Source organism: Eriocheir sinensis, chromosome 25 (assembly GCF_024679095.1).
Source record: "Eriocheir sinensis breed Jianghai 21 chromosome 25, ASM2467909v1, whole genome shotgun sequence".
Classification (NCBI taxonomy): Eukaryota; Metazoa; Arthropoda; class Malacostraca; order Decapoda; family Varunidae; genus Eriocheir; species Eriocheir sinensis.
Window position 1 is genome coordinate 7,654,952 of NC_066533.1, and position 14,983 is coordinate 7,669,934.

The window sequence follows — 14,983 nt, forward strand, 5'->3', positions numbered from 1 at the left end:
CTACCTGTAAGGAGTTATCGTTAAGTCTCTGCGTACGTTAAGTGTCTCCTATCTCTTTCTATTAACACGAGCCGCCATTTTCTTCACAAAACATATTATTAAAAGCATTATATATCACTAACTCGAGAGGCCTTTCAACTGGATTACTGAAACGCCATTTTTCTCAGCATATTAAGATTATACCATTACATTTAAGACTTCAAAGTTATAGAAACAAGCTGCATAGGAGTAATAAACAACAACAAAAAAGAACACCAAAGTCTCCATTAACCCTTTTTGAATATACAAATAAACTACAATGTCTCAAGCATGTTCAGACTATTTTCTTTTTACATTTAAGCTGCTAATTTAAAAGGAACCCAAAACAAACTGCCTGGATGCAAAAAAACAAAACAAAACAAAACAACAACAACAACAACAACTGAAACGCATCTAAATCCTCATAAAACTTTAGTCAATCGAATCGAACTCCTAGAATATACAAAAGGCGGATACATAAATCAAGGCAAAGATAATTCAAAGGTGTCGTTGGTGCTATTTCTCACACTTGAACTTTTAGAATTAACCAGAAAAGATTCACAAACACAAGAACAACTACCTAAAAAAAAAAAAAATCCCAAAACACATCCATTGACCTCTCCTGACCTCTCGTTCTATTTTTTTTTGTCCGAGCGGCGTCTAGCGGGCTTTTTTGTGTGTCTGTTTTTGTTTTTTGCCATGAGCTGCCTCCCTTGCTATAAAAAAAGCACACAATAACTCTATACACCTTCAATTAATCACGTCAAACTCAAATTAATTCCCGAGCGAGAGAATAAAAAAAACCACACAATCAAGCAGGAGGGAAATCAAGGTGCAAGTCGGAGCTGCTATTTCTCGCCACCAGGGGGCTAAGGAGGCGCAACTGGCGACGCGGCGGGCCAACTGGTGAAAGGGAAGTTTTGACAAGCGGAGGACAAACAGGTGGGAGTTCCGTTCAACTTTGGGAAGAACTTGCCGCCCGACTGACTACCGGCCGGGCGCGGGGACGAACGGCCGAAAGAAACATATCGAAGTTGGTGCATCGGCGTCTTGGCTCAGAATAGGAATTGCACACTCATCTCCGTTTTCTTCTGGTGTGCTGAGCGTTTTCTTTCTTCTTTCATTCCTCGGCGTGCAATCCATACTAGAAGCGCCTTATGGTATATAGGTATGCATAAGGGTTCACACTTTTGTTTTTTATCGTGTTCTCAGCGTTTTTTCTTTTTCTTTTCTTCATCGTGTACTTCATACCAGACACTCCTTATGGTAGGTGTACATAAGAGTCCAGATGCTGCGTCTTTTCCTCAGCGGTGGGGTATGGGAAGGGAAGAGGAGGTAAGTACATCTTTTGCCTTTTCATCGTGTTGTGAGCGCTTCTTTTTCTTCTTCTTTTCTTCATCGTGCAATTCATACCAGAAGCGCCATATGGTGGGTGTTTATAAGGGTCCAGACGCTGCGTGTTTCTTCCTCACCGGTGTGGTAAAGGAAAGGGAAGAGGGGGAGAATAATTAATGCGCTTTTTTTTTTATCTTGCAAGCGTTTCTTTTTCTTCTTCCTATCTTCAACGTGCAGTTCATACCAGAAGCTCCTTATGGTAGGTGTGTATAAGGGCTCAGATACTGTGCGTTTCTTCCTCAACGGTGTGGTAAAGGAAAGGGAATGAGGTGAGTACATAATTCACTTCTTTTTATCGTGTTCGGAGCATTTTTTTTTCTATCTTTCAACGTGCAGTTCATACCAGAAGCTCCTTATGGTAAGTGTGTATAAGGGTTCAGATACTGTGCGTTTTTTCCTCAACGCCGCGGTAAAGGAAAGGGAATATGAGGTGAGTACATAATTCACTTCTTTTTGTCGTGTTCTAAGCGTTTTTTTCTTCTGTTCTTCAACGTGCAATTCATACCAGAAACTCCTTATGGAAAGTGTGTATAGGGGCCGTATTACTAAACATTTCGTCGCCCAAGTTCACATATTTGACAAGGCTTACGTAGAAGTTTTGGGTGTTTCCAGTAGTAGTTATATGACTCTGGTGGTAGTTTGACCCTTCCTCTGTACCCTGAACCTAAAGAAACACTCATTAGAACCCGATTGACCCCCTCTTTGACCTTTAGAAATAGTTGATGTGAGAATTGAAAGTCTTATAATACCGACCTAAGAGTCCTGATGCTATGCTCGCCCTCCTCGACGGTACGGTAAGGAAAAGGGAAGAAGAGTTAAGGGGATAATTCGCTTCTTTTCATCGTGTTCTAAGCGATTCTCCTTCTTTTTATTTTCCTCAACGAGCAATCCACACCAGAAGCACCTTATGGTAGGAGTGTATACGGATCCAAATGCTGCAAATTTCTTGATCAACGGTGTGGTGAAGGAGAGAGAAGAAGGGTTAGGTACACAATTTGCTTCTTTTTATCGGGTTTCTTTTCTTCTACTTTCTTTCAACGTGCAGTTCATACCAGAAGCTCCTTATGGTAAGTGTGTTTAAGGGTTCAAATGCAGCGCTACAACAACAAGGTGGAGAGAAAAAAAGGAAAAATGCTTCTCTATCTTGGTGTTTTTTAGTGGCCCGCTTTCTTATCCTTCTTTTTCTTTTTCTTCGGAGCGCAATGCAGATGAAAAGCTTTATTGTAATTGCCTGTAAGAATCATCGACGGGGCAGTAAAGGAAACAACGAAAATCTGCACCCTTCGTTTATCTTCGTATTCTCGACTTTGCGTTTTTTTCTTCCTTCTCTCACCACTCAGTGCCTACCAGAAGTACCTTATGGTTAGAGTGTTTCAGGGTCCTGCTGCGGTGCTTCTTGAACGAGGCGGTGTAGGAAAGAAGATAATCCGACATCCTTCGTTTTCCTGGCTTTTCGTTTTCGTCTTTCTTTCCTCAAAGCGGAATTCAAAGCAGAAGCGTCTTATAGAAAGTATGTTTAAGGGTTCTATTACAGAGCTTTCTCAACGTAACCGCGAAAGAAATAGAAAAAAAAGTAACACCACACCCTCTTTTTCTTTCGTGTACCCTACAGTCTTTTCGTTTTCGTCTTCCTTCCTCCAGCGCGCTATGCAAACAAGAAGCGCCTTTTGGTAAGTATGTTTAATTAAGGGTTCTACGGCACAGCTTTCTCAATGTGACAGCAAAAGATGGAAAAAAAAGAAATGTTACATCCTTCGGTCTTCGTGTTCCTGGCTTTTCGCTTCCTTTACTCTTCCTTCAGCGCCATTCAAACCAGAAGCACCTTATGGTAAATATGTTTAAGGGTGCCTGGACGGGTAGTGGAGGGAAGGACAGATAGGGAATACATAAAATACATCCTTCCCCCCCCAACTTAAATAATTATCGAGTTCGAGGCATGAATTCCTGAAGTGAAATAGATTTTAACGTTGACACATGGAATATGGGACAAGAGAGAGAGAGAGAGAGAGAGAGAGAGAGAGAGAGAGAGAGAGAGAGAGAGAGAGAGAGAGAGAGAGAGAGAGAGAGAGAGAGAGAGAGAGAGAGAAAGAGAGAGAGAGAGAGAGAATAGGGGACCCTACTCAGCATTTATATCCTCGCAGGGAAAGATGAAAGGGACTGAGGGTGGAAAAAATGATGAAGGGAGACAATGCTACCAGAAACTTCAAAGGCGATAAATATATTTCAATTAGACTTATCAATGAGACGTCTTTGTTCGGAGTCCCTTTGCGGTGCGACCGTGCACGGCGATCTCTTGCTCTCTATCTTTATCTCTCTTTCTTCCTCTCTTTCTTTTACTTATAATCGGGTTTTGGCTGCATCTATCTCTATGTCTGCAGGTCTCTCTCTCTCTCTCTCTCTCTCTCTCTGCTCTGTAGTGCAGTGGTTAGCACACTCGGTTCACAACCGAGAGATCCTGGGTTCGATTCCCGGGCGGAGTGGAGACAGTTGGGTAGTCTCCTTTCACCCGTGCCCATGTCCACCCAGCAGCGAGTGGGTACCGGGTGTCAGGCAGGGGTTGTGTCCCGCCTCCCGGGGTGGTGGTCTGGTCGCGGCGGGTGGGCAAAAGGGCGCCATTAGAAAGGTTAGCTAACCCGCGATCCCCAAACTTGATGGGGTTGAAGAGTACAGTAAGTTAGGGGTTAAGTTGAGGAGGGAACCGGGGATCTCTCTCCGCTCATCCGTCGCCGTAAAACCGATCACCACTTAAAAAAAGAAAAAAAAAAAAAAAAAGATTCACACCCGACCTCTGCTCATTCACACCCGACCTCTGTTCATTCACACCCGACCTCTGCTGAGAGAAGGTCGTGACCTCACCCCGCTGCGCCCCACAACATCGCTTGCCCTGTGTTTTCGTCGTGCTCTTGGGCGTTTGTGTGTTCTCGCTTGTGGACCTTGTGTGTTGCCTGTGATTTCCCGACACGTGTTTGGTGTGTGTTCGCTTGTGGTTTCTGCCTGTGGTTGCCTCTGTGATTTGTGTTTCCGGTGTTTTTGCGTGTGATCTGGCTGTCTCCGGGTGTTCTGCGTGGGTTTCAGAGTGATTCAAGTGTGTTGTGTTTCCGGTGTTTTTGCGTGTGATCTGGCTGTTTCCGGGTGTTCTGCGTGGGTTTCAGAGTGATTCAAGTGTGTTGTGTTTCCGGTGTTTTTGCGTGTGATCTGGCTGTTTCCGGGTGTTCTGCGTGGGTTTCAGAGTGATTCAAGTGTGTTTCAGAGTGATTCAAGTGTGTTGTGTTTCCGGTGTTTTTGCGTGTGATCTGGCTGTTTCCGGGTGTTCTGCGTGGGTTTCAGAGTGATTCAAGTGTGTTGTGTTGCCGGTGTTTTTGCGTGTGATCTGGCTGTTTCCGGGTGTTCTGCGTGGGTTTCAGAGTGATTCAAGTGTGTTGTGTCTCCGGTGTTTTTGCGTGTGATCTGGCTGTTTCCGGGTGTTCTGCGTGGGTTTCAGAGTGATTCAAGTGTGTTGTGTTTCCGGTGTTTTTGCGTGTGATTTGGCTGCTTCTAAGTGTACTGCGTGGGTTTCAGAGCGTTTTGAGTGTGCTGTTTTGTTTCCGGTGTTTTTGCGTGTGATTAGGCTGTTTTCGAGTGTTCTGCGTTTCGAGTGTGTTGTGTTTCCAGTGCTTTTACGTGTGATTTGGATGTTTATAGTGCTCTGCGTGGGTTTCAGAGTGTTTTGAGTGTGCTGTTGTACTTCCGGTGTTTTTGCGAGTGACTTGAGGGTGTTTAGTCGTGCTTGTGCTTGGGTTTCTGAGTGTTTCGTGTGTCCCGAGTGTGACTTTGTGTTCCCGAGTGTCTCACGCGTGATTTGGGTGTGTCGACAACCCACCCTTTGAATTCCCTGAGGATTCAATCTGCTCCTCCTCATTACACCCTCTATAAATCCCCTAGAGGATTAACACTTCCTACACCCCTTTCCCTCACCTCACCTAAGCCCCCCCCCACCCTCGCTCACCTCACATCCCTTTTGCTCCTCCTCATCCCCTAGAGGATTAGCCCTTCCTACTCCTCCCTCACCTCCACATATTTCTAAGCCCTTCCCCCTCACCTTACCTCACATCCTATTTACCCATCCTTTCACCCACCTTACCTCGCCTCTTTCTTAACCTTTCTTGTTCTCACACACCTCACTCACCTCACATCCCTTCCTACTCCTCCTCTCTCCCACTTACCTCCTTTCCCAAACTCCCTCTCACACATCTCACCTATTTCCTAACCCTCCTTGATCTCACACACCTCACTCACCGCCTCCCTTTCCCCCTCTTTACTCACCTCACATCCCTTCCTACTCCTCCTCTCTCACACATAACCTATTTACTAACCTCCTAGATCTCACACACCTCACTCACCGCCTCTCTTTCCCTTCTTTACTCACCTCATCCCTTCCTACTCCTCCTCTCTCCCACCTCACCTATTTCCTAACCCTCCTAGATCTCACACACCTCACTCACCGCCTCTCTTTCCCCTCTTTACTCACCTCACATCTCTTCCTCCTCCTCTCTCCCACCTCACCTATTTCCTAACCCTCCTTGATCTCACACACCTCCACCGCCTCCCTTCCCCTTCTTTACTCACCTCACATCCCTTCCTCTCCTCCTCTCTCCCTTTCCCCCTCTTTACTCACCTCACATCCCTTCCTACTCCTCCTCTCTCTCACTTTTCCTCCATTACTAAACTACCTCTCACACCTCACCCCTTTCCTAATCCCCTTCACTCTGTGTTTTATCTCTTTCATTTCAGCTAAGATGGCGCCTAAGAAGTGCAGTACTTGTAACGGTAGCTTCTCAGCTCACTTTTTACAGGGCGTTCTGCTGTCTGTCGACTGTGTCTGTCCAGGCAGCATCTCGAGACAAGACTGCAGGAACAGGAAGAGAAGATGGAAGAAGGCCAGAATAAAATAATAGAGCTTTCTCTCACCAGGCAGCATCTCGAGACAAGACTGCAGGAGCAAGAAGAGAAGATGGAAGCAGGTCAGAATAAAATAATAGAGCTTTCTCGCACTGTTGCCTCCTTGCAGGAATTCATCCAGGCTAACGTTGCTGTGGTGCCAAACCCTTCTCCAACCGCCCCCTTGCCCTCAGCGGTACCGTCGACACCAGCGGACAACACCACGCAACGGGAGGATGCTAGTGGCACCGCCCATGATGGCTTCACCGTCGTGAATGGAGGAGCCAAGCCAGCCAGACAAGCGATTTATCCTGTTCATTGCCTCAACAGGTTTGCCATTCTGGAGGAGGAGGACGAGCAGGAGAGCACCTTCCTGGTGGGTGACTCCATGATTCGCCAGCAGGTCGTTGAGTTCTGCGGCAGAGTTCCTCGTCGAAGACGGAACTATTGCTATCCTGGTGCTGGGATCGACGACATAACTGCTGCTCTTGAGGAGATCTCCCCCCAGGCTACTAATGATTCACTGTTTGTTATTCACACAGGTACGAACGACGTCACCACGACCCGGTCTGAGGAACTCCTGGAGAAGTACCGTAGGCTCATCCAGCAGTATAAGACTAAATCCCCTAACATTTTGATTTCAGGAGTTCTACCACGGACTTGGGCGGAGCGACTTTTCAGTAAGGCCTTCAGCCTAAACAACCGCTTACAGACTCTTTGTAGGGAGCTTGACGTGGAGTTCCTAAACGCATGGGACAATTTCTATGGACAAAATGAGCTCTTTCACAGGGACGGATTGCACCTTTCTCCCATCGGGGCAGCCAGACTCGGAAGGCTCCTCAACGAAGCAGTGCGTGTCATCCGAACAAAAAACGAGTCACGGCCACGTCCCTCCACCCCGCCCGTGTAAATAGACGCCGAGCATCACAACAAACCCGTAACCGTGATCCCGCAAGTACCACCACCTCTATTACCAAGCCTCTAGATAACTTAAAAATCCTTAGTTTCAATGCGCGTAGCCTAAGAAACAAATTTGATGAACTGAGATGTCTTGCTTTAACAGAAAATTTTGACATAATTGCTATAACTGAAACATTTATCGACACCACAAATATTGATTTAAGTTCCGAATACAACATAGATGGCTACAGACTCTTCAACAAAGATCGTGTAAACCGTAGAGGCGGTGGCGTCGCCCTTTCTGTCAAAAGCTATTTGCAACCCACTGACAAAACACCGGGAAACAGTAACGTTGAACATTTGTGCGTGCGTGTAAACATTGCAAAAGTCAACTTAAATATATCTGTCACCTACAGACCTCCCGGGCAATCACTCGATGACGACCTTGAAATGTACAGCGTCTTAAGGCAGTCACTTAATAACAGCGACTCACTGATATTAGGAGACTTTAACCTCCCCCATATCGACTGGGCGACACTGTCAGGTACAGAAGGCGAGTCACATAGAATGATCGAATTTCTAGAAGAAAATTATCTAAGCCAAATGGTTTCTGAGCCAACTCGACAAAATAATATACTCGACCTTGTTATAACAACCCAAGATAACCTAGTCAGTAGTGTCACGGTAGGAGAACACCTCGGTTCTTGCGATCATAAATTAGTGCGCGTCGACATTAAAGCTCAATCATCAGTGACTGAAAATAAAGTAAAGGTGCCCAATTTCAAAAGAGCTAACTTCGTAGAAATCCGACAAAAACTAACAGAAATACAACTATCAGATGACGGCAACGTAGAGGAAGCCTGGCTAAGCCTTAAAAATCACTTACTCACTCAGCAGAACACATTCGTCCCCTTGTGCGTGAAGCGAATTAACACTAATAAAAGCCCACCGTGGTTTAATAGCGAAATTAAACAATCAGTCAATGAGAGAAAATTGTTTTACAGGTTAAAGAAAGAACAAAGCACGCCCGAAAACATTAGACTTTATAATGATGCCAGGCGACGAGTAAAAAGACTAGTAGGTCAGGCAAAGCGTAGATACGAAGAAAATATTGCAGCCAACTGTAAAAATAATCCGAAATCTTTCTTCAGTTATATAAACAACAGAAAGGCTATCAAAAGTGGTATTGGACCTTTAACAAACAGCGACGGTGCACTAGTGACTGACAGCCAACACATTGCAAACCTCTTAAACAATTACTTTTCCTCGGTGTTTAATACTAACAGTCTTCCTCTCGCTACCACCAACACCAGTACTATTGTAAATCTCGAGCATGCATTGCCTAATTTTGAAATAACAACCGATGAAGTCCTTAAAGCTCTCCATTCACTTAAAACAAATAAAAGTCCTGGACCTGACAAAGTATATCCAACTCTGCTGAAAGAAACAAAGAGCGAAATACTCTCCTCCCTCACAACCGTATTCAATATGTCCTTGCGACAAGGCATCGTCCCTTCAGATTGGAAAAAGGCTAACGTGACACCGATTTTCAAGAAAGGAGACAAAAAAGTACCAGGTAATTACAGGCCCATTAGTCTAACTTCGGTTGTAGGTAAGCTACTTGAGGGCATAATTAGAGACAAAATTGTGAATTACCTTGAAAGCCACTCATTGATTGGGGACTCACAACATGGCTTCCGACAACAAAGATCCGGCCTTTCAAACCTCTTAACCTTTTATAACGACCTCTTCACTGTGTATGACGTAACCAAATCACTGGACGTAGTCTATCTTGATTTCAGAAAGCGTTTGATAAAGTCCCGCATCATAAATTACTTTACAAATTAAAGCAAATAGGTATTGACGGTCAAGTAAACCAATGGATCGCGAATTGGTTGAGCAACAGACAACAAAGAGTAGTGATCGACGGATTTAACTCAGAGTGGGCGCCTGTCACTAGTGGCGTCCCTCAGGGCTCGGTCCTTGGCCCAGTGCTCTTCATTATTTACATCAACGACGTGGATGTTGGACTCAATAACCGCATTAGTAAATTTGCAGACGACACAAAGATTGGCAACTCGGTTCTCACTGACGAAGACAGGCAAAGCCTCCAAGAGGATTTGCACAAAATTTCAGCTTGGTCGGATAGATGGGAGATGCCCTTTAACGTAGACAAGTGCTAGGTCCTTCAAGTTGGAACGAGGAATAAGAAGTTCGAATACGAAATGCGCGGCGTTAAACTCAAAAGCGTTCAATGCGTCAAAGACTTGGGGTCAAAATCGCGTCAAACCTCAAATTCTCACAGCAATGCATCGATGCAGCAAATAAAGCGAACAGAATGTTGGGCTTCATTAAAAGAAACTTTGTATTCAAGAATAAAGATGTAATACTCCGATCTACAAGAGTTTAGTCAGACCCCACTTGGAATATGCGGTACAGTTTTGGTCTCCCCACCATGCAAAGGATATTGCTAAATTAGAAGGTGTTCAGCGTCGGGCAACGAAAATGATCCTTCCTTGCGCAACAAATCCTACGAAGAAAGGCTTTCTACCCTTAACATGTTCTCTCTTGAGAAACGTCGCCTCCGAGGAAAACTGATCGAATGTTTTAAAATACTTAATGGTTTCACGAATGTAGACAGATCAACATTGTTTATGATCGATGACACTTTGCGCACGAGGAACAATGGCGTAAAACTCAGATGTAGACAAGTAAATTCAGACTGCACCAAATTTTTCTTCACCAACGTTGTAGTGCGAGAATGGAATAAGCTTCCACCGTCAGTGGTCCAGTGTAACACGATTGACTCCTTCAAAATAAGCTCGACCGTCACTTCCTTCAACTTAATATCAACTAGAGTAGAAATGCAACGTTTTGGAGTCTTCTGATTAATGTAAAATCACTTAGGTTTAAGGACAGACCACCAAGTCTGGACCATCTGATTTTCTATGTAAATCTATGTAAATCTCTCTCTCTCTCTCTCTCTCTCTCTCTCTCTCTCTCTCTCTCTCTCTCTCTCTCTCTCTCTCCACACAATAGGGATGCTTCGTGATCCTCAATAGCAAGGCCTCTGTTAACTGCAGGATCCTCCCCTCCCCCCCCCTCTCTCTCTCCTCTCTCTCTCCTCTCTCTCTCTCTCTCTCTCTCCACACAATAGGGATGCTTAGTGATCCTCAATAGCAAGGCCTCTGTTAACTGCAGGATCCTCCCCTCCCCCCACCTCTCTCTCTCCCTCTCTCTCTCTCTCTCTCTCTCTCTCTCTCTCTCTCTCTCTCTCTCTCTCTCTCTCTCTCTCTCTCTCTCTCTCTCTCTCTCTCTCTCTCTCTCTCTCTCTCTCTCTCTCTCTCTCTCTCTCTCTCTCTCTCTCTCTCTCTCTCTCTCTCTCTCTCTCTCTCTCTCTCTCTTTTACATAATACTCTCTGATTCCTCCTTCTAATCCTCATGCTATTTCTCTCTTCTCTTGCTCACTTTCGGTATTTCTTTCTTTCTTTTCTTCCTCATTCCATCCCTTTTTATTCATCTTGCTCTCCTTCCCTCCTTTTCATCTTTCACTCCTTCCATCCTTCACTCTTATTCCTTTCCTCGCTTTCTTTATCACATCTTCCTTTCCTTCCCTCTCTTCTTTAATCTGTTACATCACGTCTTTTTTTCTTTTCCCAACTCTTTTTCTCTCATCTCCATCATTTTCTCTCTCATTTCCAATAATTCCTTTCTCTGTTTACCCTATTCACTCCTTCAAACGCCTCCTATCTCCTATCTCCCCAATTCTTCCTTTCTCTTCTTTTCTTCTCTTCTTACTCCCTTCCTCTCACACATGCGTTTCTACCTATCTTTTTCGTTTCTCTCCCCTCTCCTTCCCTTCCCATCTTTACTTCACCCCTTCTCTTCCTTCATCATTCTCTCCTATATTACTCTTGCGTCTCTTCCATTCTCATCCTTTCTCTATCTTCGTTATCTTTTCACCTTACATATTCTCCTCCTCTCCGCTCTCACTCTCTCTCAGCCTTGCGTTCCTCCCTCTCTCCTTTATCTTTATCTTCCCTTCCCTTCTCTTTTTCAGCTCACCTAGTTTCGTTCATCCCTTCCTCATTCTCTCCCTTGCGCTCCTATCTCACTCTCTCCTCCTTTCTCTCTCTCTCTCTCTCTCTCTCTCTCTCTCTCTCTCTCTCTCTCTCTCTTTCTCTCTCTCTCTCTCTCTCTCTCCCTTACGATTTTGTTGCTCTCCTCTCTCTCTCTCTCTCTCCCTCTCTGCCTCCCACACGCCAATTTCTCTCTGACAATATTCATCGCATCGGGACAACGCTAAATGATTGGATCCGCAAAATGAGGGAATTTACGAGTGTAGGCTCTCCATAAAAGGGGGGACCAAGGTTCGATTCCCGGTGATTAAAAAAAGAGCCCCCGAATACTGCTGCTTCTGTGTACTGTTTCTGATATATTTTTATTTGCGTGTGTGTGTGTGTGTGTGTGTGTGTGTGTGTGTGTGTGTGTGTGTGTGTGTGTGTGTGTGTGTGTGTCGCTTGAAGGAAAAAAAAGAGGAGAGGGAGGGAAAAAACTGTATTGAAATTCTAGGCACGGAGCTGGATTTTCTTTTTTCCTTTTTCTTTTCTTTTCTTTAGGGATTTTTTTTTATTTTTTCCTTTTTTCATGATTTTTGGTGATGTATAGATTTTGTTCATGAATGTATGTGTGTTTGTATTTATGTATGCATGTCTGTATGTTCTATTCTCACTCAATTTCTCCCCCTGATTTGATTTCTTTTTGTCTTACTTTTAGATTTTTTGGGGTAGGTGTATTTTTCCCTTTCTTTCAATGTATTATGTATGTATGTATGTATGTATGTATGTATGAGGCCTAAAGCTGCCTTACCTCCATAAATATGATACTAATGGACATATTTTCCATTTTTCCCTACAGACTTTACCTTTTTCGGCGCTACCGGCACACGAGGCACTCATAATTGTCGTCTGATTAGCATGAAAATGACGCTCAACATAACGCCGGCTGCCCCGAATTCTTGCGTGTGTATGTATGTATGTATGTATGTATGTATGAGTGTATGTATGTGTATGTATAGGTTAATGTTTCTGTCTGTCTGTGTCTCTGGATGTACACACACACACACACACACACACACACACACACACACACACAGACAAGAGAGAGAGCAGGTGTATGCATGTAGCTCTACCCCCCCCTCCTCTCCCCCCCTCACACAGACCGGGTAAGTCTGTGTGTGTGTGTGTGTGTGTGTGTGTGTGTGTGTGTGTGTGTGTGTGTGTGTGTGTGTGTGTGTGTGTGTGTGTGTGTGTGTGTGTGTGTGTGTGTGTGTGTAACTCGACTCCGCACACACACACACACACACAAAGAATAAAACATAAACAAAATGTATGAATAATTAATGGTATTCAAGCCATGAACTCGATACTCTTGAGCCGGCCACCGAGGGGAAGGTAAAGGAGGGACGGCGAGGAAATATTATGAGTATTTTTTTAAAGATTTTTGTGGTGCATATATCGTTATTTTCTTTGTGAATGTATGTGTGTTTGTATTTATGTATGTATGTATGTAGGTTTGTATGTATCTATATGTATGTTTATTTTTGTATTTTCTTTATTAATCTGATTTTATTTTGTCTTTCTTTATGATTTTTGGTGGTAGGTGAATATGAGGAAGTGTAAAGTCTCGTGAACAAAAGAAAAAGCTTAAAGTATCGTGAACAGCAACGAAAATGAAAGACTAAGATGTACCGTAAATGATATGAGGGCTGAATATCGTCACCCTCATAAAAGAATCGCCTAAGTCATTTTTTATCGATTTCCAGGTTTTTGTTTACATCAAATTTTCAACATGTGACGCCAATTTTTGTATAGTTGCCTTCGTTATTCAGGGTTTGAGTGTTCTAGAACTGACCTTTTAATTTCTGCCTAAATCTTAAGCCAAGTGAGATAATGACAGTTCTTTTCTGATTCCCTGTGAAGTAGAAAATAATGACTTAGGTGGTTTGTTTACGAAGGTGACGATATGAAGAAGTGTAGGCAGCCGTAAAAGTCTGGATGAAGGAGCACGTCGAGGAATATGTGACTGACAGTGAGGAAATGTAATGAACTCCTAATGATTGTAAACGATCATGATGAGTGAAAATAAAGAAGAGTAATCAGCCGTAAACCTGTGAAGTTTGCATTGGGAGGGCACGCCAAGGATTATGACTGACAGTGAGGGAATGTGATGAACTCAGTGATTATGAATTGCCGTCATGAGATTTTGAATCATTCTGCAAAGTTGTGAGTGAGGGTGAATCTGGGTGAATGGCTGTGCGTAACTGTAAGACTGTAAGAACTGTAAGGACTTCAGTGTTCATTTATTAAGCAGCGTTACATCTTAGCACTCCTTTCGTGTTTTTGTTAAAGTATTCCATTTATTGTTACGTGGCTCAGAGCGAAATAAAATTATCAAAGAACTGAGACGAACTGTGAGTAGCTGTGAACGTTTGTGAATGACTGTAACGCGTATTAAAAGAAAAAAACATTTGAAGGATTATGAGTGATACTGAGGGATTGTGACCGAGGAAATATTAGAAGACTGTACTAAAGGATTGTAAGGGGAACCATCACAAACCTTTTGGTGCAATAAATGATTGTTCAAGTGGCTGTAACGAGAAATAATAAAGACTGAAGGATGCTGAATGATTGTGAGGGATTGTAAGGCCTGTAAATTTGACGGTGGACCATGGGAAACCTTGTGAAGTTGCTAAAAATAATTATAAATGATTGTAACGAATATTCAAGATACTCTGAAAGATTGTGAGAGATTGGAAGGGATTGCGAGGGATTGTGAAGTACCGTAATGGATCATATAACGACTGGAAGGGATTTGAAATGAATATAAAAAGGTCTGAATACCTCGTAGCATTATAAGGATATAAGAATTTTGGATGGAGGGTAAGGAACTATGAATGTGCTATGGAAGAGGAGGAGGAAGAGGAGGAGGAGGAGGAGGAGGAGGAGGAGGAGGAGGAGGAAACTGGCGTCACTAATGGAGGAAAGACGTTTTGGTATCTCAACATGTCTTCCTCCTCCCCTTCCTCCTTCTCTTCCCTCTCCTCCTTCCTCCCCCTCCTTCATTTCCTCCCCTGAAGGTCTATATTACTCTATCTACATCCTGCTGTGACGGATGGAGAGAATGAATGGAGAGATGGAGGAAAGGAGGGAAATGTGGAGCTGAATAGGATGGAAGGAGAAAGGGCAGGAGAGAAGAGAGAAAAGGAGATGATAAGGAATGGTAATTAGAAAATGTGTGGTAAAAAATGATAGGAGAAAGAAAAGAAGAGAACGAAAAGAGAGAAAGAAGAGAAGGATTGATAGCTGGAATATGTGTACCCGTAATTGATGGAGGGAATAGGGAAGGAGAAAAGGAAGAGAGGAATAGGAGAATAGAAGGAATGACAACTGACAAAAATGGTTAGGAAGATAGTAGAAGTAGAGAGAAAGGGAAAAAAGAAAAGAAAGGGTTACTTACGAAATGATGGAGGAAGAAAGAAGATATAAAAGAGGAAGGAGATGTGCAAAGGAAAGGAGAGAAAGAAGAGAGGAAGAGGAGAATAGAAGGAATGATAACTGACACAAATGATTAGGAAGATAGTAGAAGAAGTAGTGAGAAAGGGAAAAATGGAAAAAAAGGGCTTATTTACGAAATGGAGGAAAGAAGAAAAAAGAGGAAGAAGATGAGCAATGGAGAGGAAGAAGCAAATGGG